Source organism: Rhinolophus sinicus, chromosome 17, assembly GCF_057876585.1.
Source record: "Rhinolophus sinicus isolate RSI-liver-muscle chromosome 17, RSI-T2T, whole genome shotgun sequence".
NCBI lineage: Eukaryota > Metazoa > Chordata > Mammalia > Chiroptera > Rhinolophidae > Rhinolophus > Rhinolophus sinicus.
In genome coordinates, this window is record NC_142517.1 from 121,760,995 (window position 1) to 121,786,553 (window position 25,559).

Consider the following 25,559-nt stretch of genomic DNA (forward strand, 5'->3'; position numbering starts at 1 on the left):
AGTGAAAAATAAAAACAGTGGAGTTAGTGTCGTACTGTGTTTTTGCTGTTCCAGTAACAACGAAATGCATATGCATGTACTAGGTAAGAAATACAAACTGTATAATTTTGGTGATTCTGCATGTGAGTTAAATGTTCTTATATTTACATCTAAAATGGTATTGCACAGTATCAAAATGAACAGTAAAATACATGCTAATAATTTAAATTTTGTACTTTGTTACTTAGAATGACATTAAAAGACAAACAGACAAAAACCATGACAAATTGAGAGAAACCACAGAAGAAAGGAAAAAGGTTTAACTTTTAGTATCTTTAGTGACACTTTTTCCTGCCTTTTAGTAGGGGTCCCCCATTTCATTTTGCACTGCGCCTGCAAATTGTGTAGCCAGCCCTGCCTTCAGATCACATTCAGTTGATTCCCCCTTCATAGTCACTTCATTCTACAGCCATTGCTCTGGCCCCAAACACCAAGAAGTTTCACTGCTGTCCCAGCTGACATTCTTGTTATTCAATGAGCCGTTCTTGCCCCCTCCTCTGTTGTCTTTCTAATGACATCTGTCTATCTCACAGGGTTTTCAGGAGGCACAAATGGGAAAGCTCACAACTGGAAGATGTCACTGCTGTATTTAATTCGCATTGTGTGTAGGAGGTGCTCAGTAAATGCTTGAACCATAAGGCCCCAAGGCCAGGGATAGGGTCTTACACCTTTGAGCAATTTTCATAGTGTGGTGGCACGTGGCCTTGGGCAAAACAGGACCCCCCCCCCCCCCCCCAGGGAATGTTTGTTGGTGAAGATCTGGTTTCAGCACTCTGCTCAGGAAACCTTTTTTCTGTGGATAGCACAAGGCACGTTCTAGTTCTTGCTCTGGTCTCAGTGATTTAACTTGGAAGACAAAGATGACTGACAGTTCCAGAATATTGGTGTTAGAAGGGACGTTAGACAAATTCTCTCGTTTTCTAAATGAAGGAGTAGAGACAAAGGAAGGCTAAGTGACTTGTCCAAAACCACAAATAAAGTGAATAGTTACTGCCTTCTCTCCATCCATTACCACCTTCTCCCTTGCCAGCTTCTTCCTGTGGGCTGTGAATGGTCTCTACCCTTGTTTTGGGGGTTGCAAGGGTATCTTGTGACCCAAGCTGAGCCAATCAGCACGTTCCATCCTTGGGCCATGGCGAGTGATTTGCAGGCTAGCCTGGGACCTAAGCGAGGCCAATCAATGTGAACATCAAGGCTTTTGCAGCACATGAAGGGAAGAGACGGGTGTGAGGAGAGGTGGCACTGGGCTCCTGCAGCCATTCCTGATATCCTGGTGGGACTGAGCCTGGGGGGCCAATCAGTACACTGCAGGACGAAGGGCAAAGGGAAGGGCAGGGAATAGCACCAGAGCTTGAAGCCATTGTTAGTCACTGGAGCAACCCATGCTGAAGCTGACATGGGAGTTTTCATTATGTGAACCAACAAATTCTCTTTTTCAAATGTGTTATTTTTGAAGCCCGTTTGATTGGGGATTTCTATTCCTTGCAACCAAGGTGGTACTGACAAACAACAGAAAGGTGAGGAGATTAATTCAAGGACATAGAGGCAGGCCTAGAACCCGCTCTCCTGATTCTCCTCTTAAGGTTACCACTGCAGAAACCCTGCCATCATGCCCCCCGATAGGCTTTTTTTTTTTTTTTTTTTTTTTTTTTTTTAAATCACCCATCTGAACTAATGCTACTGATAATAGAGATGGTGGCAATTCAATGGGAGTGATAGCAAACATAACAGAAACTGCACATTATTACTACATTGTGAATAAATCAAGGATTCCAATTGCTCTCCTGTCAGGGCCAGAGCAGGCAAGTCTTCTGTGTGACACTGCAGTGATTCCCACTTAGAATCACCGCAGCAGGTAGCGTCCACCCAGCGTATCCACAGACGACAGCACTGCTGGGAGACTTCCCAAGGCCACCAGGAGGGAAGCACAGGCGGCACTGCGCTAGCTCAGGACAGTCTGCGCTCAATCAACTCCAAGCAATGGGCCATCGCTGGCCACACCCAGGTCTCTCCGTCCTGCCTTAATGGGCAGGTGTGATGGACAGCATTGCACCTGAGTTTCCTAGAGGATGGAAGTAGAGGAGCTCAGCCCACTCATCTTACATTCATTTGGCAGCAGAACCATTCGATACCAGGCAGCGGAGCACGCAGGCTGCGCAGCCACAAGATGCAGACCCGTGGCCACACCAGCTCTGCTCCCCTCTAGGCCGCTGGGTCCCTGTGTCCAGCCACCTCCTTTAGTTGTTGAAGATCAGGGTCCCGGGTCCTGTAGTTGTCCCCCCACAGCCGGGTGCTTTGGGCAAGTGCCAAGGAGGACAGGAAGAGCCCAGGACACGCATCTGATTTCTCAAGGCGCCCTGGAGGCGACTCTTCCTGAAGGCCTCCTGACCAGGCAGCCAGGCAAGGAACTTAGGGAGCAAGAAAAACTGCATGGAGACCCTGTGGGGGCCCACGGGTTGGCTTGGCAGGTTGAAGGGTCCCTGAAGAGGCTGACGAAAGAGGTCTCTCATTGGCTGGAAACAGGGAACTTGCAGAACTGGGAACCCTGTGAAGAGCGGCTGGACCCTGATGCCAGGCAGCTGGCAGGGCTGGAGGCAGTGGCACGGAGCTGCTGGGGCCTGGTCCTGGCGGCTGGCGGCAGATGCTATGGTCCCAGGAGGCCCTTCCTTGCAGTTAGCAAAGATTTCTTTAGTTCTTTTGATGAGTGCCTTGGTCAAGTCACCTAACCTCCCTGAGCCTTTGTTTTCGTCTGTAAAATGTGTGTTTCACATGATAGGGGTGCTTTGGGTGGTCACTGAGCTTGTGGGCCTGGCACAGAGAAGTGTGCTTCAATGCAAGTTACCTGCCCTCTGGCCTAGCTCCCTGTGCCCCACTCTGGTTTTGTCTAGTTCCAAGCGCGCCCCCCCCCCCCCCCAACAGGCACTGTCTGCCTTGGGCTGAATGGAACAGTGTGGGTAAATCAACTCCACACGTCTATCACCAGGCACTAAATCTCCCCAGAGGACATTCCTTACTGCAGCAGTAATGCTGCCAGCTCCAGGGAACAGGATTGCACCACAGGGCAGGCTCCTCACACCAGGAGACTTAAAGGGCCAGCTCACAGACTCCCAGTTCCAGCTGGGGTGGTCCTCGGCCCTGGCCAGCGGTGGTGACAGCAGATCTGGCCTTCTGTGGGCACGGGCATGTTAGCCGTAGCAGCAGCAGCTGCAGAAACACACAAGCAGCAATCCCACACGGAGAAATGACTACGTGGATTAGGGGATCAAGGCCCGGGCTTTTTATTGAGGCTGATTTCTCTCAATTCCCAGTCTGGCTGCCTCTGGGCTGTGTGGCCTTGGGCAGTTAGTTCCTTTCCTGTCTACCGCAGTCTCCTCAACACAAAATGAGAATGGGAATCCCGTCTGCCTCCCAGGCCTGTGGGGACGACACGCCATCGATAGCGCCATCGTGATTTACCATCTCATTCGCTCCTCCCCAGTTTCCTGAGGAAGGGACTGTTGTTACCCCTAATTCCCAGAGGAGAAATTGCGCTGACTCTCTAGCTTGTTTCAGGTGCTTTACCAACGATCACCGTGGAACCCTGGACATTTGTCCTATGCACCGCACAGGCCACAGGATGGGCCGGAGCCTGAGCAGCGGGGTCCTGACTGGGGTGCCTGCCACTCCCGCCCACTGCCCATCCTCCCACCCCAGGCAGTAGTTGGCCAGCCTCTCCCAGCGCGGTTTGGTCACAAAGTGAGGACAGCATGCCAGCTGATCTTGCTGAGCCCCACCGGTTCAGGAAGGCCTCTTCACCCCCAAACCTTTCAGCAGCTCTGCCAGGGTCCTGCTTTGGAGAAGACGACCCTGAGGATCTGAGAGGGCCTTTGCTGCCCCCAGTCACCACACAGGTGTGTGTGGGTGCCAGGAGTCGAGCTGGCTGACTCGGAAGCTGGTATTCTCTCCTCTCCAGCCCACACGTGTGGCTCAGGCTAAAGTATCTCTCATTCCCAGAAAAAGAACAAAAGAATGCAACACATGGCCCGTCCTCTGGGCTGTGAAGGACGGCACTTTTATTTATGACAACCAGCTGACCAGGATCAAAATGACCAGTAGAATAAGCAGGTCTCTTATGGATCACTTTGTCACCAGATCTCTCAAGAGAAGAGAATGTTTTATCTATCAGAGTGCAACGCCTTTTGAAATTATCAAGATTTAAAACAGTAAAAGACTCATGTATTCACCATGAAAATAATATGCTATTAGAGAAAATGCAGTAAATACAGAGGGATGGGGCCAGGGTGAGCCCCTAACCTGCCACCCAACATTAACTAGTAACCTGTCTGTCTTCCTCTTCACTCTTTTTCAGCAAACATTTATTGAGCTCTTCCCTATGAGGCGGCTGAAGAGTTAAGATAAAGTCTGCGTGTGTAAGGTTTTAATTTTACATAGTTTCACACTTTTCTTCCACTTCAAGTGTCCTCAACCACTTTAATGGACACCAGTTCCGGGTGGGCTTCCAGCAGCTGCCCACAGGAGAACGCAGCCTATGGCGGCCCCGGCTGCTTCTCCAAAACCGCCCTGCCCGTGCTCACGCATGCGCAGATCAGAAGTGCAGTGTGCTCCGCCTACTGGCCACCCTTGGAGCAATGGGATGGGAGCCAATGAACAAATGCTCCTCCTTTCCTCTCTGGGGTGGGTAGTTTGGAGACACATTGTATGTCTCCAGTGGGGTGGAGCACCAGTTGCCCACAGTGATGGTCAACTCAAGAACGTACTCTTGAGTTGGCTTCCCCTCCTGCTTTTCTCACTCTCCGGATTCCTTCACTCTAGTTCCTGGTAACAGTTCCCAACTACACCACCTGCATGCCAGCTCTTGGCTCTGCTCCCAGGGAGCCCAGGGTGAGCCAGTGAGTGATCATGCTGTATATGCAATTTTTATTTGAAAAACATTTTTAAAAATTTATTTGCATATTCAGTTTCTAAAAATGCATTTGCATATTTAGGTTCCATAGGTTTAGCTTTGGTATTGACTAAATGCCACCCATAATGGCAGTCCAACAAGGTCATTGTCACATCTGATTCCTCTTTATCAATAAAGCATACAGGCACTGGTGAGGAAAAGATATGTTACCATCATCAATAAAATGTATTTGTCTTCCACTGATTTATTGAAAGGTTAGCCTAGGAGAATGGCTTCAGATTTTAACTTTTTATGTAGAAATAATTTTAGATTCATAGGAGAGTTGCAAATACAGAGTTCCTATTATACACAATATTTTGTATTGCTTTTCCTGTTTCACACTGTTACGTGATTTTGCATGTGATGTGGGAGACCACAGCCCCCCCAGGAATCCGCCACAGCCAGTCTTGGTCAGCCCCAGCCCCCCGCCATCTACTGGTCTGTGAATGGACATGTACCCACTCACAGGTTATGAGAGCAAGGAGGCCTCCTGGGTTTCATTATCCTGCAAGACAAAGTCCCTGTTCTTCCTCTGAGCATGGTTGTGTCGAGATGTATTCCTGGAACAGCTGCTGCATCTTGCAACCCAAGACCAGCTGCAGGAAGAGCCAACAGGGGACGGAGGACATCCAAGTACACAGCTGGAAGGAACGGGCTGCATGACCCTGCCTCTGGCTCTGTGAGATAACACAGTTTTCTGCTATATTCAAACCATCCCAACCGTACACCATATTGTTAGAAATTCGTTATAAGCATCACCTTATGGCTATCTGATAGTCTATTAATGAATGCCTTAATTTATTTAACCAAACCTCTCTTATAAGACTTGCAGGCTGACTCTTGTGTCACACTGTCATACATGATGCTATGGTAAGCATCTTTGAGTACAAAGCTTTACTCTGTATTTTAGAGACCCTCCATGGAACTATTGGATTATAAGACATGAACCTCTTTAAACCTTAATACACATGGTCAAACTGCCAACAGCATATCACCCCGCCAGCCAAATGTGAATGTAACCTCATTACATCAGCAGCAGCAGCACTGGCTTTTCTCATTTTCTTTCTTTTTTTTTTTTTTAAATCACTGCTTCTTTCGTAATTAAGAAACAGAAGAGGGCTGATTGCATTTCTCTAATTACTGAAGACTCGGCCTTTTCCCTCCCTGATTGCTAATGGGTCTACTGCCTCTTGTTATTGTTTCTTGAAGAACCAGTTGGAAAGATTCTTGGTCCCTATTAGATGCTGGTCCCCAAGAGGGGGACATCCCACCTTTGTCCCCCTCCTGTCTGCTTTCCTCCCTCACGTAGTTCCATACTCCTCAATTCCCCCCCCCACACTTCTCCCAGGCCCTGCCTGGGTCTCACAACAGAGGCGGGGATGGAATCAGCTTCATCTCCCTCCCACTCCTGGCAACACGGAACTGCCTGAAGCACTGCGTGGAGAAGGATCCTGAGACCTTGTGTCTGTTCCTTGGGAAAAACCATGATTGATTAGTGGTGATGCTGTAGGTAGGAAGGGGAATGCCCACATATATGCCATGTATTTATCTTCCCTCTATAGAGTCCTGCTCACAGCTTACAGTCATACCTGCCAAGCTAAACCCCGGGCAGTATTGCAGATCAGGGCCTGTCAGAGATGGAAGAGATGTGTTCAGAATAAACAACTCCCGGCAGTGTTTTCTGAGCCTTTACGATGCGCAATCTCCATGGCATAGGATACAAGAGCACAGCTCAGGGACTACTGTATTCAAGATGGTTTCACTGCTGTGAAGATATGAGTAGTCTTTAAAGCGAGAGTGGAAGGTGCCAGTCCCGGTGGCACAGCAATGGTGGCATAAGCTCATGGCCTTCAGCTGGCACTTTGCAAAGTTCTTTGAAAAAGCACGGGCTTTGCAATCAGTCAGCCTGGGGTTTGCCCTCCATGTCTGCCACTGCCAGGTGGTGACCTTGGGCCAGTGACTCACTCTTTTGAGTCCCGGTTTTTTTCCATCTGTAGTGTTAGCTCTTGTGTCACTATTACTCTGTGCTTCTCTTTGAGAAACCCTATTGTATTTGTAAGCCCCTGGAGCATGGTGGCTGCCTTATGCAATTTTAAAGGAACTGCATTGTGAGCAATTGACAAGTCCCAGTCTTCTCTAAAGTGTGGCTGTGCCTGGCACCCAGTAGGCACTCAACCAGTGAGGTTCCCCTCCTTTCTTGTGAAAGCCTGTTTGAGACCGTCATGTACAGGGAAGCGCTTAGCAAACAGTCAAGGTCACTGTCAACATTAACTATTAGTACAATTAATCAATCCTTCAGCATTGGATCCTGCAATGACCGATCCTTCAGCATTCATTCATGCCCAAACATGTCCTGAGTACCATGATGAGGTGCTGGGGGGGGGGGCCACAAGGCTGGTCCGTGCCCCCAAGTGGCTCACATCACACTCAAGTCTCAGGTGGTGACAGTCAGGTCAGAGCAGCTCCAGGGCTCCTTGGCCCCCCATCTGGAAGGACGGGCCCTGAGGTGCACATGAGTTGGGGTAAGCTGGATTTCAGCCTCCCACCTTCACTTCACCCCTCAACTGGCCCGAGCCACAATGCCACATGTGCATGAGTAGGGGCAGGTGGCGTGGGCATGACAGGGATCTGGGGGGGGCACAGGGACGCAGACTGGAAGACCCCTTGGCTCCTAAGACATTGCTGAGACCCAAGATGGCTAGAGCTGGGAGAACTCAGGGAAAACGTGCTGGTTACCTCCACAATGACTGTCAGGGAAGCTGTGGTGCAGAGAGGGAAGATCACGTGGAGAATTAGGAGCAGGCAGCCTGACTCCCACTGTGCAGAGTGACCACCTGAGCAGGCCAGCTGGAGGAAAGCTACCCGCAGGCAGGTGGGACACAAGGACGGGGCAGGGGAGGAGGTCACAGCTCCCAGCGGCGGCCATCGGAGCACCAGGCCCTGCCTGGTCACTGTCAGGGTCTCAGGACAGGACCAGGTTCTGCTCTCTCCATAGAGCCCTGGGGAACCCAACCTTCTGAGGGTCTTCAGGTGTCACCTTGAACTCTCAAGAGCAGAAGCAGCCATACCATAACCCCTATCCCCTTTGGGGTTGTGTCTCAGGCACTGCTCCCAGTTTCCCCTATGATGGGGAAGGGTCTCCAGCCTTGGAAAACCCCAGGGTCAGCTGAGGCACTTAAGGCTTCAGGATTCCTCACCTCCAGCCAAGGACACAATGAAATGCCCACCATTGCCCTTCTCACAGGAGTAGAGGGGAGGGGCTGGCTTGTGAGCCACACAGAAGGGACAACTGGCTACCACGTGATTTCTGCAGGGCCCCATTCTGGTGGATGAGCCACACTCCCCCAGCCCCCATGAGACCTTCATCTTGTCATCATAATCATCACCACCATCACCATCAGCTGGGCCAAACAGCCTCCTTGAAGGAATCTGCACAAGTCCATGCCTAGAGCCCTCCCTCATGCTGGGGCCCAGTGGGACCCTTACCCCTCACATGAACCTCTACTTTTTTGGTCCCCTAAGTGAGGTCCAAGGACTTACAGCCTGAGCACTATGTGAAACGTCCAAGAAATGCACATGTTAAGGCCCCACTCAGACCAGCTGAGTCAGAAGCGGCAGTTAACAAGATCTGTGGCCATTAAATAAACTTTTTACATCAGAGCAGCTTTAGAAAAGTGTGAACAGAGTCTATACAGTGTTCCCATATACCCCACACCTAGTCCCCCTCGACTGTGATTCTGAGCACATTAGAGTGGGATGAAACCTGCTCTTCTCCCTGCTCCCTAACCCTCCCCATTCTGGATTTATACCCTTCCCAACCCCAAGGCTGAAGCCAACAATAGCTTATCAGTTCCCTGCCACTCCCCAGGAACTCTGTGATGTCAGGGTGTTCTGAGAGGCTCAGACCACCGTTCACGGAACCTCCCCTCTGTCTCTGACACAGTCATACACGTCACATACATTACTTTGTAATTCTCGAAACATCTTTATAAGGCAGGCACTGTTAACCCATTTCACAGATGAGGAACTGAGATACAGAGAGTCTAAACAAAACCAGAATTTGAACTCAGGTCCACCGGCATGTAAGCCAGTGGCTTTCCCCTTTCCACACTGTCTCAGGAACCAGGAACCATTTTCTCCCTGGGTGGCTGCAGGCCTGGTTCCAGAGCTCCGGCCCAGCCAGCTGTGAGTGTCCCTGAGGGGCTCTTCCCTGGGATTTTCTGATCTGTATGGCTTTGAGGGAGAGGCCAGCCCAGGGGACACTCAGGGTCAAGGAGTGGTCTCAGCTGCACACAGTCCAGGGTAGCTGCCCAAACTCACATGCCTGCAAATCTGACTTGACTGGGCAGGCCTTTCTCAGCCTACATGGACAGAATGTTCTGGCAGGGGCAGGCTTCACAAAGGCTTACCTGACTGAGATGTGTCTCCTTTTAAGACAGGGTAGGGGAAAGGCTGGGGAGCAGGGAGACCAAGTGACCTGAAGGAGAGGTGAGCCCTCTGAAGAAGGACGCTGGCCATTTGAGGACTTTTACCAAGTTCGCTTCTTCCAGGAAGCCTTCCCGAATGGAGGCCCACCCACACTGTTCATGGGTTGTTTGTTCACCGGACGGTGACTGTCCATTCTGAGCCTTCCCACCAGAGGGACGCGGAGGGTAGAACACGTGGACTTGAATGTGGTTCCACCACTCACCAAGTCTGCGGCCTTGAACACATCACATCATCTTACTGACTCAGTTTCTGCACCTGCAACATGGGGTTACAGCATCTGCTAACCTGCCGTGGCTCAAACATATCCCGAATTTGTGATTCTTCTTACCATAAGCAAGCCCACAGCAGTAGCCACTGAAGCTCATGTTCATAAATTCTTTAAAAACGAATAAGGACATGTAGAGGGGGAGATTTAAGAACTTCAACGTCTGACAACATGGCAGACTGAATAATGTGGGCCCTCTCTTCTGATGCAAACATAGACAAACACTGTACACAAGTTAATGTGTCCTTTAAAACACTTTTTCAATGCACAGCTGACCTTTAGAGGAAGAGAACTCCCAGGGCCAGTGACAGAGCGAACACAAGCCAGAGACATTGCTCTGCTGGGGCTGATGCTGCAGCTGGCCATGGCCATTTCCAGCCCCGTGAACGGCTGGTGGGGCTGGCGGCTGGGATTGAATGCCCAGGTGGGAGCAGGAGATACGCCTGGGGCTTGTACTGTCGGAAAGCTGGAAAGGGGACTCATGCAGAAAGCTAAGACACTTGAAAGGCAGCCACAGTCTCTGAAAACGGGACTAGAGAGCTCCAGAAAAGGAGTTATGTCCCCTCTGCTCAGGGCTCTGAGTGGGATTTAAAAAGCCTTCTGTGAGAATTTGAAAGCTCAAGCCCGTGCCAGGTGCAGGTGTGGGGCTTAAAGGACTAGGGCAGGCAGCCTCAAGGAGGAACCCCAAGCTGAGAAATTAACATAAAACCCAGGCACCAGAACTAGGGAACCCCTGGAGTCCTCGGAATGGAAAGCCCAACCACTCTGTAGCGCTTCTTCCCCCACCTGCAGCATGCGGGAGGGACCCCCTCGGAAGAAACAGCCCCTGCTGAAGATGAGCTTGCAGTAAACAAGCAGAAGCTGAAGCAAACCCTGAGGGAGGCGTCGGCAGACACCGCAAAGGGGATGAATTGCACCCCAAGAATAGGAACAAGAGAACAGCATGAAGGAGACTGCAAAAGAAACACACTTCAACTAGTCACAGATCAAAGGACAAGAAAAATTAATGAAGACCTGGGCACTGTAATAAATGTAAATGTGCAAAAAGCATCAACTAGAACCTACGCAAATGAAAGGTACGGTCATTGCAACTGAAAACAGTGGAATGGCCACAGCTAAAAAGAGAATTGGTGAACTGGAAGAAAAAGTGTGTGGTAGGTGGAAAAATTTTTGTTGCATGGAAGCCTGATCAGACGCAGGGAATCCATGTCTCTGAATTATAAGCTAAGAAAAATGTGGCGCTTTATGTGCGTGTGTGTGTGTGTGTGTGTGTGTGTGTGTGTGTGTGTGCAGAGGGGGAGCACAGATACATGTACACGGTGGAGTGGGTCTGTTAACAGGTGACCGCCATCACCTTGCTTTGAGATGATGTCTTATCCAGTAGAACATTTTCAGCATGTTTCACAATTCAGGAGACCTACTTCCTGTATTTTTGACATTTCTATCAAATCTCCAGCAATTACATTTCCCCCCTTCTGGGATGTCAAGACCCGAAGTTGGGACATTGGGGGTACACACAGGACCCCCGTTAATGGCTTGCCTGTGTTCTCACATCTGAGGGAGGGAGCCTGAACTAGGGGGCACTGCTGGCTAACAGGAAAGAGAGCACATCAAACAGACACCCCCGTGGTTCCTGGCTTCACAGGCTCCCCCTGTATTCCACCCTCTCCATCTTTCATCTTTTCATCATCTCCTTAATAACCATGGAAAAGGACCGCTTTGGGAGATTGCTGGGGGAGGAGCAGCAACTGTGCCCCCGTCCCCCTCATTCTTCTATCTCACCCTGGACCATCCCCCAAAAGGAAAAAAAAAAGAACTCCACATTTTTTTCTGAACAAAGCAAACACTAGAGCAAAGTTATTGTCTTCTAAAAATGTTTAAGAACAAGTTTTGTAAGACATCAAAGGAAAACGTTTCACAATGAGCAAAATGTATCTCTTTCAGAAACAGGCACGCAACCTCAGTAGTAGGTCAGGAGCGCTTATGTTTGGTGCCCAAAAGCCTGTGTGACGTTGGGTAAGTTCCTTAACTTCTCTAAGCCTCAGCTTTGTGCCTGACAAATGGAGATACAAAATCAAAATAGTGCCTACCTTGTGACAGAGTGGGGGGTTGGGGTGGGGGTGGGGGAGGATTACATGAGATAACGCCTATAAAACACTGCTAAGAAACTCCAAGTTGTCTTCCTGTTGTGCTTGTTGTATTGATATCCATGTGGCTGGCCCCATTCTCCAGCACTGCATGTGGCTGCTGGAGGGGGAAGGCATTAGCCATCACCACTGCTCTGTTGGGCTGTGACCAGGATTTGAGATGAAGTATTGCTCTGACCGCTCAGTGGTTGCCCAGGCGTTGTTCTTGTGACGGGCGGAAAGCACTGCAATAGCTGCCTTACTGCCGCCCACTTCCTCTCTCAGACCTTAGGGCTGCCAGAGCTCTCTTCAAATTCATGAATCATGTCACTGCCCTTTCCCCACCCCAAACCTTCAAAGGCTTCCCAGCCCACTTCAAATAGAATCCACCTTACTGAGGACTAAAGCGGTAGATGAACCAGCATCTCTCAACTTCACTCTTGGTCCTCTCCCCTCACTCACTATATTCCAGCCACACTCAACCTCAGGGCATTTGCACATGCTATTTCTCACCCCAGAAGTGTCTTTTCCTAGCTTTTTGCAAGACTGACCCTCACCTTTCTGGTTTCTCCTCGAAAAGGCCTTCATCGACCGCTCTATCTATACCCTTCCTTACCCAGCCTGCGATGTCTGCCTCAGCAATTTGTTCCTTTCTTTTAAAGCCCTGGTCACAGTGTAATTATACATGAGGAGTCAATTTATATGCTTGCTGTCCTCCCCCACAGGACTGTGCATTTCGTGAGGGCAGGGACTATGTCTGCTTTATCATCCAGTTGTCCCCAGTACCCAGTGCAGTGTCTGGCACAAAATGGGGATCAATAATCTGGGGTTAGAGGAGACTGAATTAGAAATAAAACAAAATTTTGTGTACACTCCAGTTTGGAACTAATTAGGAGACAAAAAATTCTGGCAGATGGAGATAAAAATACCAGTTTTAACAAGAAGAGGTGTACTGGAGGTTGTAGTTAAGTGTGTGGCGGCAAGAGGATGAGCCTCAGATTGGATCCCCCCTGCCCCCCACCCAGTGGATGGCAGCTCTGTAAAGCTCAGCCACATGCTGAGCTTGTGTTGCCTGTGGGTGTGTTGCCCCTTCCTCCTGCCAAGTTCACCACACAGGTGGCTGTGCCCCCTCTAAGGTGAGAAGTAAGGGTAGGGCAGGAGGCCAGGTGCTCAGGGAAAAATCCCTCCTGATGGGACCTGAGGTGGGGAAGATGCATTCTATCTTCCTGCTGTATAACAAACAGATGCTGGATGAATTACATGAAGGCTAAGGAGACTTCAGTCTTGTAGAAGTGAAAAACTGTGAGCAAATAGAGCTGTTGGTTGATTGAGGGAAGTATGAGAGAGGGCAGGGGGGCTTCCTGGAGGAGGTTTCCTGAGAGAAGCAGCACAGTTCTGGAGACGTGACCAAGGTGACCCCAGCTAGAAGCACATGGAAACCCAGATCCTGGCTCTTAGTCCCCACCCACAGGGCCAAGAACAAGTCCCAGCGTCCCCGGTCCCAGGCTCTGTCACCACCTGGACAGCACCCAGGGCTTCCGGGGGAGCAATGTGAAGAAGGAGCAGTAGTGTTTGGGAATGAGTCTCCTCCCTGCCCCCAACAGCCGTGGGACCAGCCACATCCCCTCTCCTTTCCAAGCGGATATTCCAGAGAGATCAGGCTCCGTGATTAGGGGATTGAATCGTGGGAGGATTAGAAGAGCTAAAGGTGCAGTAAAGCTGGGACAGAGGGATGGCGCCAGGCTGTTTACAAACACCGCGAGGAGGAAGCCAGGACCGAGGGAGGGCCGCCAGGGGGTGACAGCTGACGCAGAGACAGAACGGGCACACTGACGTCCACATGTCCACGTCCTCGTATGCCCATGCCCACACATAGTGTCTGTTTACGGAGGACTAGAGTAAATGTACCACATACTTAGGAGGACAGACACACACACACACGTGGCTCCCCAATGTATATTTATAGACAAATCTCATATACAGTACATATGAACACATGCTATGTACATGTGGCTGTGTATGAAGTATGTATGGATACACGTGTCCAAAGGTGATATGTCTAGCTCCATACATGGCATATAACTACTGTGCATGTATGTGTATAACCAGATCCACACCCAGTGTGCACACACACGTGTGGGGTGCTTACCAGCAGACTTCACAGCAAGGTGCACATATAACATGAACACCCATATAACATGTCACTATATGCTGTGTGCACACTCCATAAATGATATACCTACATATCAGGTGTGTATGTGGCCCCAGTCCAGTGTGTCATATGTGTCACCCTATATTTGTGACCTAAAATCAATCCAGAAAGGAAGACAAACTGGAATGGACTGTTCCCTGAGAAGGGTTGCAGGAGTATAGTCTCACTTTCCTCCCGCCGGAAACACACATTATTTATGTGAACAATTGTAAACAATGAATCTTCTCTCCCCAGCAGCTGCCAGCATGAATGGGCAGGTCCCCTCCAGAAGCAGGTGATGGCGTCACAGCAGAAGGAACAATACATCCCAAATGGGACGCTGGATGAGACGGAAGCCCAGGTCTATAGTAGGAAGCAGCCCTTGGTCCAGACAGGGACTTTCTGAGGCTGCCGATGGCGTAACCCCAGCTTGCTCAGGTGCTGTGGAGTCATGCCGAGCAGGGAAACAGGGCACCAGGCCACAGAGCCTTGGCCACCGAGGCTGGGGAATCCCTGTTCTCCTCTCCTACTCCCTGGCCCCAGCCTGACCTCCAGGACCCTGTTAGTCAGCAGCAACTTGAGTTATTCCACACGACACTCCTTAGACTGGGGGAACACGGGCCAATGCTCTCTCCGGGAATGGCCCCCAGGCAGCAAGTCAGCTCCTCTGGAGAGAGAGGTCCATCGCGTTTATCATCCAGACTCCAGGGCTCTTTGAAAAATTGACCATGGCCCTTGGTTTTCTCTAAGGCCGTTTCTAGGATGCATTGTCCAGGGAGAGACCCTCGGCCTGTGCTGAGCCCTGCTCGCTGGGAGGGACCCAAGGATGACAGCTCAGTGGGACAGACATGGCCAAATAGGTCAAGGTGCTGTGTGGCCTGGGCCCTACCTCCTACACCGCTTCTTAGCCTGGTGCTTCAGCTTTGCCGAACCCTACTTCTCTAATGACACCTGTCGCAGAGGGGTGGTAGAGAAATTAAGCAGCACCATTATGTTGAAAATGATTTCTTCCTAAATTGTAAAGCCCTATGTGAATGCTATATGGTGGGAGACCAAGACAGTAGAAACACCTGATCTTCTAGCTGTTTCTCTGCCATACATACAAGATGTGGCCCATTATTACATAACTGCCCCCATCAATCCCACTTCCTGGTACGCATAGCCTTGGGGGTCCCTCCCACCTTGACTCTGGACTTGGCTGTGTGACTTGCTCGGTAATGAGACATCGGCCACATGATGCAGCAGAGGCCTGCTAAGTGCCTGCACGTTGGGGCTTGCCCTCCTGGAGTATCTGCTGCTGCCATGTAAGAAAGCAGGCTACCCTGCTGGAGAGGCCATGCAGAGGAGCACCAGGTGCTAGCCAACAGCTTTAGCTGGATGCCAGACAGGTGAGTGAGGCCATAGTAGACCATCAGCCAGGTGAGCTTCTAGATAACTGAAGCTGCATGAGTGAACCTGGCAAGACCTGCCCCAACTGCAGAATCACGAGCAAACCCATGTTTTTAAGTCACTAAGTTTGGGGCAGTTTGTTACTTAGCAATAGGTAACTGATACACAGCCTATTAGAAACACAAGAAGTTCCTGTATTCTGCCCAGAGTTATAGAGAAAGTCTGTGGCTGAGTCGCATAGGAGTCAAGCCCCCAGGGTTCTTCCTGCCTTCCCCAGGCCCTGCATCTGCTCATTCTGTAGAGCTCGAATTTTTAAGGGCCCAAAAGGAAAATGTTGGTTTGAGAGGTGACTCAGAATGGTACCTATAAGGAGTAGTTAACAGCATTGGTATTCTAGAAAACTGGACAGGAGAAGGGTTTTCAAGGTAGGTGAAGGGATTCAGAAAAGCCAGAAGGGAAATGGCATACAGAAGGATTGAGCTGTGGGGTCAGAGGGAACTGGAGTCAAAACCTAACTGCTCTCTGCTTAGTATGTCTGTTTGGGCAAGTTGCTGAATCAGATGAGCCTCAGTTTCCAAATATGTAAAAGCTGTAGTTGTGCCTTCCTAGCAGAGATGCTGTCGTGCGGGAGACCCTGCTCGCTACACCATTTGTCACATGGGGCGGCCTGCAGGGTCTCAGCTCCCGCTCCCCACATAAAAACGCAGGACATGGTGAGGCCAAAAAGGAACACCCACGGAGCCATAGATAGGGGAGTCATACCACTAAAGTCTCACTGGCGGCTGGATTCACACGACACGTGACCTGCTGTCCGCTTTTCTGACAACCGACCGACTCCACTTGCTAACTGCAATCCGCGCTGGCTAGCTCAGCCACCACCTTCTTGCTAGCCCCCGTTTGCTGCTAGCATAGCCACAGCAGTTATATTAGTGGCCAATGGCTCACTGGTTACAGCTGACGGCCAACTGGCCACAGCTGATGGCCATGCAATCACAGTTGATGACCATTTACTACCTGAGCCAGCACCTTTCCACGTGAGGCCGAGAGCCTGGAAACTGCACTCCTGGCTCTGTCCCCACAGATGCCCTGTGTACATGCCCTACTCCAAGCTTGAGGAACATGCAGGAAACTTCCTTTCGAGATCCAGGCATCTGAGCACCTCCCTCAAGGGGCTTCCAGAACAGGCGTCACGCCAGCTGCCTCTCCAGGGGTCTTGCAAAGATTTGAGGTGTTTGGACCAAGTCAGTGTCACAGGGGCACAGGGTCTCCTGCAACGGTGAACCTGGGAGAGGAGGGGGGAGGCCCTACCCCGGGCCTGTTTTCTGTCTGTCTGTCCAGAGTGCCTGGTTCAAAGGCAGCTGCAGCCCCTCAGAGGTGTCGCTGATCCCGGGACCCTTGACTCTGTCAGCAAGACCCCTGGCCACACCCTCTTCACCTTTGATGGCTGACCTGTGGCCAAGAGGTCAGACATGTACATCAAAAAGCCGTGCTTTCCCAAGACTAGCCAGCGCGGACGTTCCCTATGAGCTACATCAGAGCCTACAGCCAGGCCTAGAAGAGGGGAGTGATGCCCGGCCCATCCCCAAATCTGGCTCCCCCCACGCACTCACACATCTTACATGTGGATCAGCCTCTCCTAAATGAGCACCTACCATCTACTGAGGTGTCCTTCCTGATTCGTTATGTATCAGTCTCCTAGGACTGTGGAAACACAGTACCACCAATGGGGTGGCTTAAAACAACAGAAAATTTTTAAATTAAATTTATTGGAGTGACAATGGTTAGTAAAATTACGTAGGTTTCAAGTGTACAATTCTGTATTACATCATCTATATATCACATTGTGTGTTCACCACCCAGAGTCAGTTCTCCTTCCATCACCATATATTTGACCACATTTCCCTCTTCTACCTTCCCCGCTCCCCCCTTACCCTCCGGTACCCACTAAATTATTGTCTGTGTCTATGAGTTTTTGTTTGTTTGTCTCGGTCTTTTGTTGCTTTCAGTTTTATATCCCACATATGAGTGAAGTCATATGGTTCTTGACTTTTTCTGTCTGACTTATTTTGCTTAACATAATAATCCCAAGATCCATCTATGTTGTCACAAATGGCAGTATTTCATCTTTTCCTATGGTGGAGTAATATTCCATTGTAAATATGTACCACATCTTCTTTATCCAATCATCTATCGAAAAACATTTTGGTTTTTTCCATGTCTTAGCCACCATAAACAAAGCTGCAATGAACATTGGAGCACATGTGTCTTTATCTCTAAATGTTTTCAGATTTTTTGGGTAGATACCCAGGAGAGGGATTGCTGGGTCATACGGCAATTCTATTCGTAATTCTTTGAGGAACCTCCACACTGCCTTCCATAGAGGCTGAATCGGTCTGCATTTCCACCAACAGTGTATGAGGGTCCCTTTTTCTCCACAGCCTCTCCAACACTTGTTACTATTTGTCTTGTTGATGATAGCCATTCTGACTGGGGTGAGGTGATATCTCATTGTGGTTTTGATTTGCATTTCCCTGATAGCTAGTGAAGTTGAGCATTTTTTCATATGTCTATTGGCCGCTTGTATGTCTTTTTGGGAGAAGTTTCTGTTCATGTCCTCTGTCCATTTTTAATTGGATTATTTGTCTTTTTGTAAAACAACAGAAATTTATTCCCTCACAGTGCTGGAGGCCAGAAGTCCAAATCATGGTGTCAGCAGGACCATGTTTCTCTGAGACACTGGGCAGAATCCTCCCTTGCCTCTTCCTAGCTTCTAGTGTGGCCGTCACTCCCTGATGACCTTGGCATGCAGTGGCATTATTGCGGTCTCTGCCTCTGTCCTCACATGGCCTTCTCCCTGTGTGTCTGTCTCTGTGTCACTCTCCTCTTATAAGGACCCCATTACGGCCCACCCTACGCTAGTAGGACCTCATCTTAATTTGATTATATCTGCAAAGCCCTTATTTCCAAAAAGGGTCATATTCACAGGTATCAGGAGTTAGGACTTGATAACTTCTTAGAGAACATAACAGTAAAAAATGTGCTGAGCCCTTCTCGGTGACAAGCATAATAATACCCATATAATAGTCATCATCATAAAGTACTTCCTTGTCCCAGAGACCATCCTAGGGATTCTCTATATAGTGATTGATCAGAACCCTCACAGCAATCTGATGAGCAGGTATGGTTGTCATCTCCACTTTACATTTGGGGAAACCGAGGCATAGAGAACTTATCAATGGTCCAAGGTCACACAGACAAGTGGTGTGGTTGGATTGGCCGAACCACTACCCCCCGCTGCCTTCTCCATCACCAGTCATTTAGTGGGGGATCTTATCTGGGTGCCAGCAAGTGCGTTAAGGAGCTACACCCCTCTCTGCATTTGTTCATCTCGTGATCTGGCCACAGGTTTTTAATATTATGAATGATACAAGCTGGCCTTGGCTTTCATGCTGCTTCCCTCATGGTGTTTTCCTTCATGGACTTAATAACTATCCGATCGCTTCTCGGTCTTTTGGCTAAGATCAAGTGTAATAACTATCTGAGTGACATGTTCCCTGGAAACATGTCATCAGGTGGAGCTGAGCCTCTTTGAAGAAGGTACAGGGGATGGGGTGCTGCCTTGCTCCCTCAGCCACGTTTCTGACATTTTACACAACCGGAATGGGGAGTGGTGAGGTGTAGATGCTACACCTTACCCCATGCCTGACCTTGGAGTCCGTTCATGGTTAAATTAGAGAGAAACTGAGGTCGCAGAGGTTGGGACTTGTCCAGAGTCACGGAGCAGGTTGACCCAGGGCCAACGATGGGTCCCAGGCCTTGTCCCCCAGGGCTAGGTTCTTCCCAGCGCCACCCACCACCCCACCCATAGTACTTGTTCCCGGCAGGGATAATCACCAACAGTAGATGTGCATCATTTTTGAGAAGTCCCTTGAACGGAGACAGGAGGAGGCAGTTTGGGGACAGCCCACTCCGGAGGTCAGGCCCACATTTGGGGGTAGAGTTGCCAGGGCTCTGCCCATCCCTGGCTGTGCCCCCCCCCCACTGCCACGCCAGATGTCTGCGGGAGACAGCCCTGTGGTCAGCCTCCAGGCCAGGGCAGGACTGATCTGCTGCCCCCCCCCCCCCCCCCCCCCCCCCCCCCCGACAGGGATTTCACACCCAAGAAAATAATTTCCTGGTAAGGAGATTAGAAGGAACAGGATGGGGCCCGGGTGAGGCAGGAGAGGAACAGCGGGAGAGGCCGGGGGGCAGGAGGGGGCGCCGGAGGAAGTGTCACTGCCAATCAGGGCGCTGACCCGTCTAATCCAGCCTCCTGGCTCTCCTGATCCCAGGGACAGATGCCGGGTAAAAAGGTGCAAACTCAGCGGGCCGGGCCCTCCCCGCAGACCTGCAATACGGGCCCCTCTACGGAGAGTGGCTTAATCTTGCCAAGAGATAAGCTGTCCAAAAGGCACTCTCCGAGGCTCCTGTGCTTTTCCGCCACACCTCAGGTGCAGGGCTGCGGTAAGTAAGGCCAGGTATAGCAAATTTCCTTTAGTCCGGGTGACTCGTGCACTTGGTGGGGGCTGCACTGGGGACGAGAACCTGAAGTCTCACCCAGACCTTATGCAGGTCTCTGGTTTCATTCATTCATCCATTCACCAAGCACGTGCTGGTGGAACGTGTGCCAGCATCAGATGGGCTCCTGATCCTGAAAAGGCTTGGTAGGTAACTGCATAGGATTACACCTCCACCATCCAGTCAGCCGTCCATCCATCCATCTGTCCATCTATCGTCCATCTGTCTGTCCATCCATTACAGACTGGGCTCCCAGGTGGACAAGGCACCGATGTAAAGAGAAGTGCCAGCAAGCCTCACCCACACCCTGCCCTGACTCCAGCGAGCAGTTAACCCAGGATGAAAGGGACATAGTGACAAGGAGCTCTTCTTCATTTAGTCCTTCAATTCACTTTACGCCTGTTTTTAATTAAATTCACTTACAGTAACACACTGCTTGGACCCCTGAAGAAGCCAACAAAGTAGTGGCCAGGCTGGCCTTGAGGACCAGGTACCTGTCCATAAGAAGCCATCAGGGAGACGTATATCGAGGACAGCAATGATAAGCTGCAAGGGGCAGATGGAGGACAGACCCCAGCAACCAGGGCCCAGCCTTTCAATGTTCATTTGGATTTACCAGGAGGTTCACTTGTGGTGCCAGTGGATAAAAGGACGCCCCAAAGACTGTGGAGTGGAGTAACAGAGTGTTGTGTGCCAAGGAGGGAGACATGAGCTCTGAGGACTATGGGGTTCTCCTGGGAGCACAGGGGGTTGCACTCGCATTTGCGACTCCCTAGGCAAACCCCAGATGCCTGAGTGCTATATACATCAGTGACTGGCCTGCGGCAAAACTATGAAGTCAGTGCCTTGTCTTCAATCTAGTTCGATCCAATCCAATAAGTCACGTGCTATCTATGTGCTCTGGGTAAGAGTGCACCTCCATGGTGGGGGAAGAGACTGAGTGAGGTAACAGGGCAATGGTATCTGAATGTGCTTAGAGCCCACGGAAACTGGCCTGGCGATCCCCTAGGATGGTATTGGAGACTGTCCTGCTAGCATCACTATGGAGGAGCAATTAGTGTCACAAACGGCCACTAGACTTCCTGCGTGCAAATTCCGGCTCTACCACTTCTCAGCTGAGTGACCTTGGGCAAATTTTCTTAACTTCTTTTTGTCTCAGTTTATCTATCTGTAAAATGGGGATAAGATTATGTGGGTCTTTTAGGCTGTTCACAAATACTCTAGTTTTCCTTCTGGACACATGGTAAGATTGTACTTGTCTATCTACCTTCTTTTTTTAAAAATAGACAACATTTTCTTTTAAACATTCTTGGAACATTCAGAGAAGTAATCTCGTTTCCCTACCTACTTTGAACTTAGGCATAGCTTTGTGACTTTTTTCAGCTAATGAAATGTAAGTGATTTGCAAATCCTCTCCACCATCATCATTCCCATGGTGACCATGAAATTACCATGAAAAGCAGAGGCCCCCTGCTGACCTGTCCCATATGCAAGAAATACACATTTGTTGTTTTAAGCCACGGAGATTTTGGGATTGTTTGTTGCCATAGCATGACATGGCCTAAACTGTCAAATACATTTAGCACTACTGTGGACCGAATTATGTCCCCTCAAAATTCATATATTAAAACCCTTCCCCCCGTGTGATGGTATTAGGAAGTGGGGCCTTTGGGAGGTAATTCTGTTTAAATGTGACCATAAGGGTGGGGCCCTCATGATGGGATTAGTGTCCTTATAAGAAGAGACCGCACCGTGCTCACTCTGCATCTCTCCCTCTCAGTGCACACAAAGAGTTCAGATGAGCACACAGCAAGATGGCAGCCATCTTCGAGCCAGGAAGAGTCCTCATCAGAACCCGACCATGCTGGCCCCCGATCCCGGAACTCCAGCCTCCAGAACTGTGAGAAAAGAAATCTCTGCTGTTGCAGCCACCCAATCTATGATGTTTTGATCTGGCAGCACTAGCAAATTAATACAAGCACCTTTCTCAAAATGGTGTTGTGAGGATGAAATGGGTTACATACTAAGTGCTTAGAGAGGTGCCCAGTACACGGTAAGTGATATATATACGTCAACTACTATTTTCATTTACTACAGACAATGGAATAGTCCTGGATAAAATTGGAATGATGGTGAAGCTTGTGTCTTTACCTCTTCTGCATGTTTCCCACTCCGATTCCGCAGAAACTTCATTAATCCTACAATCAATCACTCACTCAGCCGACACTTGCTAAGGATTACCTTTATTCTGGGCCTGAGAACTCCACTTACTCATTTGGCAGATATTTTCAGATCTCCAGGGTTAGCCAGGCTTGAGCTTGCTCCCAAGGTGTTCACGGTGGAGGGAGGGACCCAGACAATAGTAATTCAGATGACGAGGATTCCTCCGATGGGGCTGGGAGACCCCTGTGGTGAGTGCCTAGTCCCACAGTGGGTGGGGGTTCCCTGAACAAGGTGGTACTTGTTCTAAATCCCGAGGACGAGCAGGACCTGTCTGACAAAGCAGTCACAAAGGACACTCCAGGCAGAGGGAAAGGAGTGAGCACAGGCACGGAGGGGAAGAGGACCATGAGGGACCCACCCCTTAATGCAGCAAGCCCTCTTTGGACACATACTCCCACCCCTCCAGACCAGGGTCAGAGACAGTGTCTGCTTCTGTTTCAGCTCATTCAGGTAACATTTAGAGGATATCAGGGCTTTGGGGTTCTTATGTCTCAGAGCACATTCCACCAGGCTCCTCATAAAGCCAAGGGGAGCTGTTTGGAGTCAGGCCCTTGAGGGGTGTTGCTGGGCCATCAGCTAACACTGCTGGACAACACATACCTCCAGGCAGCCGTCTGCCAGCGTGCAAGCTTCTCGAGGCTGCCCAGGATGGATTCCCCTCAGAATGGCCAGCGTTGGGCACAGGGTTCTCCGAAAGGGGATGCTGAACGCAAGGAGGAAACTAGTGGGAAGGCAGGCTCTTGAGGACAGTCCCATGCCTGTCTCTAGGACACAGCGGACTACCCCTCACCAGAGACAGGGGAGGGCAACATGGACCCATGGAGGCCATCAACAGAGAGGGACCTGGGCAGTTGTGGGATGACAGGAAATGAGCATTTATGGGGGCAAAGGGGTGCTCCCACCTACCCGATGGGGTCTCATTTGCTCTTCCCCACAGTCCTGCAGGGTGAATAGCACTCTGCCTGATCTACAGATGAGGACACTGAGCTCAGAGCAGTTGTTGGTCCAAAGCACCTGGAATGTTTCTCAGCTCAGTAAATATCCCTTACTGGCTGAATGGAGGGAGAGCTGGGATTTTCACATGGTCCTCTCTGGGCAGGAACAAGAAGAGGAGTCAGCATGGATGGGTGTGGGGTAGAACAGAAGGAACTCAAAGAGAAGTGGCCCCGAAGGCACATGACCAGCGCTGGGTACCACGACTCCATGCAAGAAGCAGCTTGAGGGCCACTCAGATGCGGGACAAAGTTGGCTTTAGGGTGAGATAGTGGCTTCCAGGTACAGCAGAAAGATGAAATGGACCTAAGTACGCCCCCCACCCACTTCTGCTATTTAACAGCTACGACCTTAGACAAAGGGCTTAGCCTCTCCAAGACTCAATTTCCCCATCTGTAAATTAATGGTTCTTATCTCCTCACAGGTTGTTGAGTTTTAAATAAGACAATGGTGTAAAATGTCTAGCCTGGCATCTAGCCTCTAGCTAGGTCTCAGGGATTTCTCTTCCCAGGTCTTACAACCACATTCCCTTCTTCCGTTCACATCTTTCCTGGGTCACCAACAGGAGGCATCCAGGAGCCAGGACACAACAGCTCCTGTGGGTGTAGAGTAAGGCTCTGAGGTAGGAGTGTGGAGATTGACAGGCCACTCTCAGCATTGTCATTGGCTGGTTTTATGGCATCTGTGAGGGTTGCTTCTCCTTTCTTGTTTTGTCCCTGAGGTGTCTTCTGGCTGTAAGAGAAATAAATACTGGTTCCAGGTCCTGGAACTCAGCTCTTCACCAGGCCGTAAAAGAGACCTTATTCCACTAGATGAGACCATTATTCATCCAAACAAATCCATTCTCTCTCCTGTAGCAATGGGTCATCTGGATTGAAAACAACATGTCCCAGCTTCCTTTGAAGCAAAATGGAGTCATATAACTAACTTCTGACTAATGGAATTGTCTTGTGATAGCTTCTGGGGACGTATCTTAAGAGACAGCTGTACCCTTTTATTCCCTTCTCCTTCATCTTTTCCTTTTTCCAGTGGGCTAGAATGTGAGGACGATGGTTGAAACAGCCATTTGGGCATGAGGTATCCTTGGGAATAGTGGCCAGGCATGGCAGAGCAACAAGCTAGCAGGAGCCTGGGCTCCTGAGGACTTCAAGAAGAGAACTGCCAAGCCAGCCATGACCACCTACGACCGGATTTTTATGTGACAGAGAAATCAAATCCTATCTTAAAAATTACCCCACAAAAATCTGTGTAGTCTACACATAAAAGCACACGGGGTATGTTCAAACAGGAGGCATCCAGAGGCTTCTTTGTGAAGGGCTTACAGTGTTCTCATCACTTGACACAATTGAATAGGGTCCCGTGAAAAATCCAAGTGGGACTTATGCAGGTGTGTGTGTGTGTGTGTGTGTGTGTGTGTGTGTGTGTGTGTGTGTTGGTCGCCTGAGGACCCATCTGTTCTGAACTAAACACAAAAAGCTTTCTCCCGGGGTAGGAGTACAGTCCAGGTTTCCTGATTGCTGCTCATCTGAGCAACGGAATAAATTGACTGAGTCACACTGTAGCACAGGGTTGGGGACTGAGGGAAGGCTGGCCCCTCTCCTTTGATTTTCATTTTAGTTGACCCCGAGCGCTAGCTGTCCCCTCCCAGATAATGCTGCGCACTGTCCTCTCGTGAGCATCAGCCTTGAACCACATGTGTGCACAGCAAAGAGAGAGTGTCTATTAATAGGGTCCATGATCAGTGATTCATCTTTTGAGGTCATGTTTATCCTTCCATTGTCAACGGTGGTCATTATTTATTTGAAATGAGGCCTTTGTCAATTACTGGGCCTCACTGCTACGAGGAAGAGCATGTTGAAGGCTTAATAATTTTCATATGGTCGGGACCAAATCCCAGGAGGCTGCGGCTCCCTGTGTCAGCCAGGAGAAGAGTCTTCCCAAGGGGGCGCTGCCCCCACATCCCAGAGAGGGAAGTGCAGCCACGAGACGGGAGAGGGGATGGTCAGAGAGCACCTGGAGCCCTCAAACGAAGCTCCAGCTTTCTGGCCCAGACAAATGACCTTCCAGAATATCAGGGGAATTTGCAGATGTGAACTCAGACCCTCCTTCGGGAACCTTGGAGAAATCATGGAGAGCTGGAAGTGGAATACATGACCAAATTTGTCATCCTCCCAATGGGAGGCAAATACATTTTAGCAACTACAGCTGATGGAAGGCAGTGTGCTGTTGGGGAAAGAAGAGGGTTTGGGATTAGAAAGAGCTGGGATAGAGTCTCTACTGGTGTGTGTTACCTTGAGCCAGTCCTTCAGCCTGACTTTCTTCGTCTATGAAACGGAGATAATATCA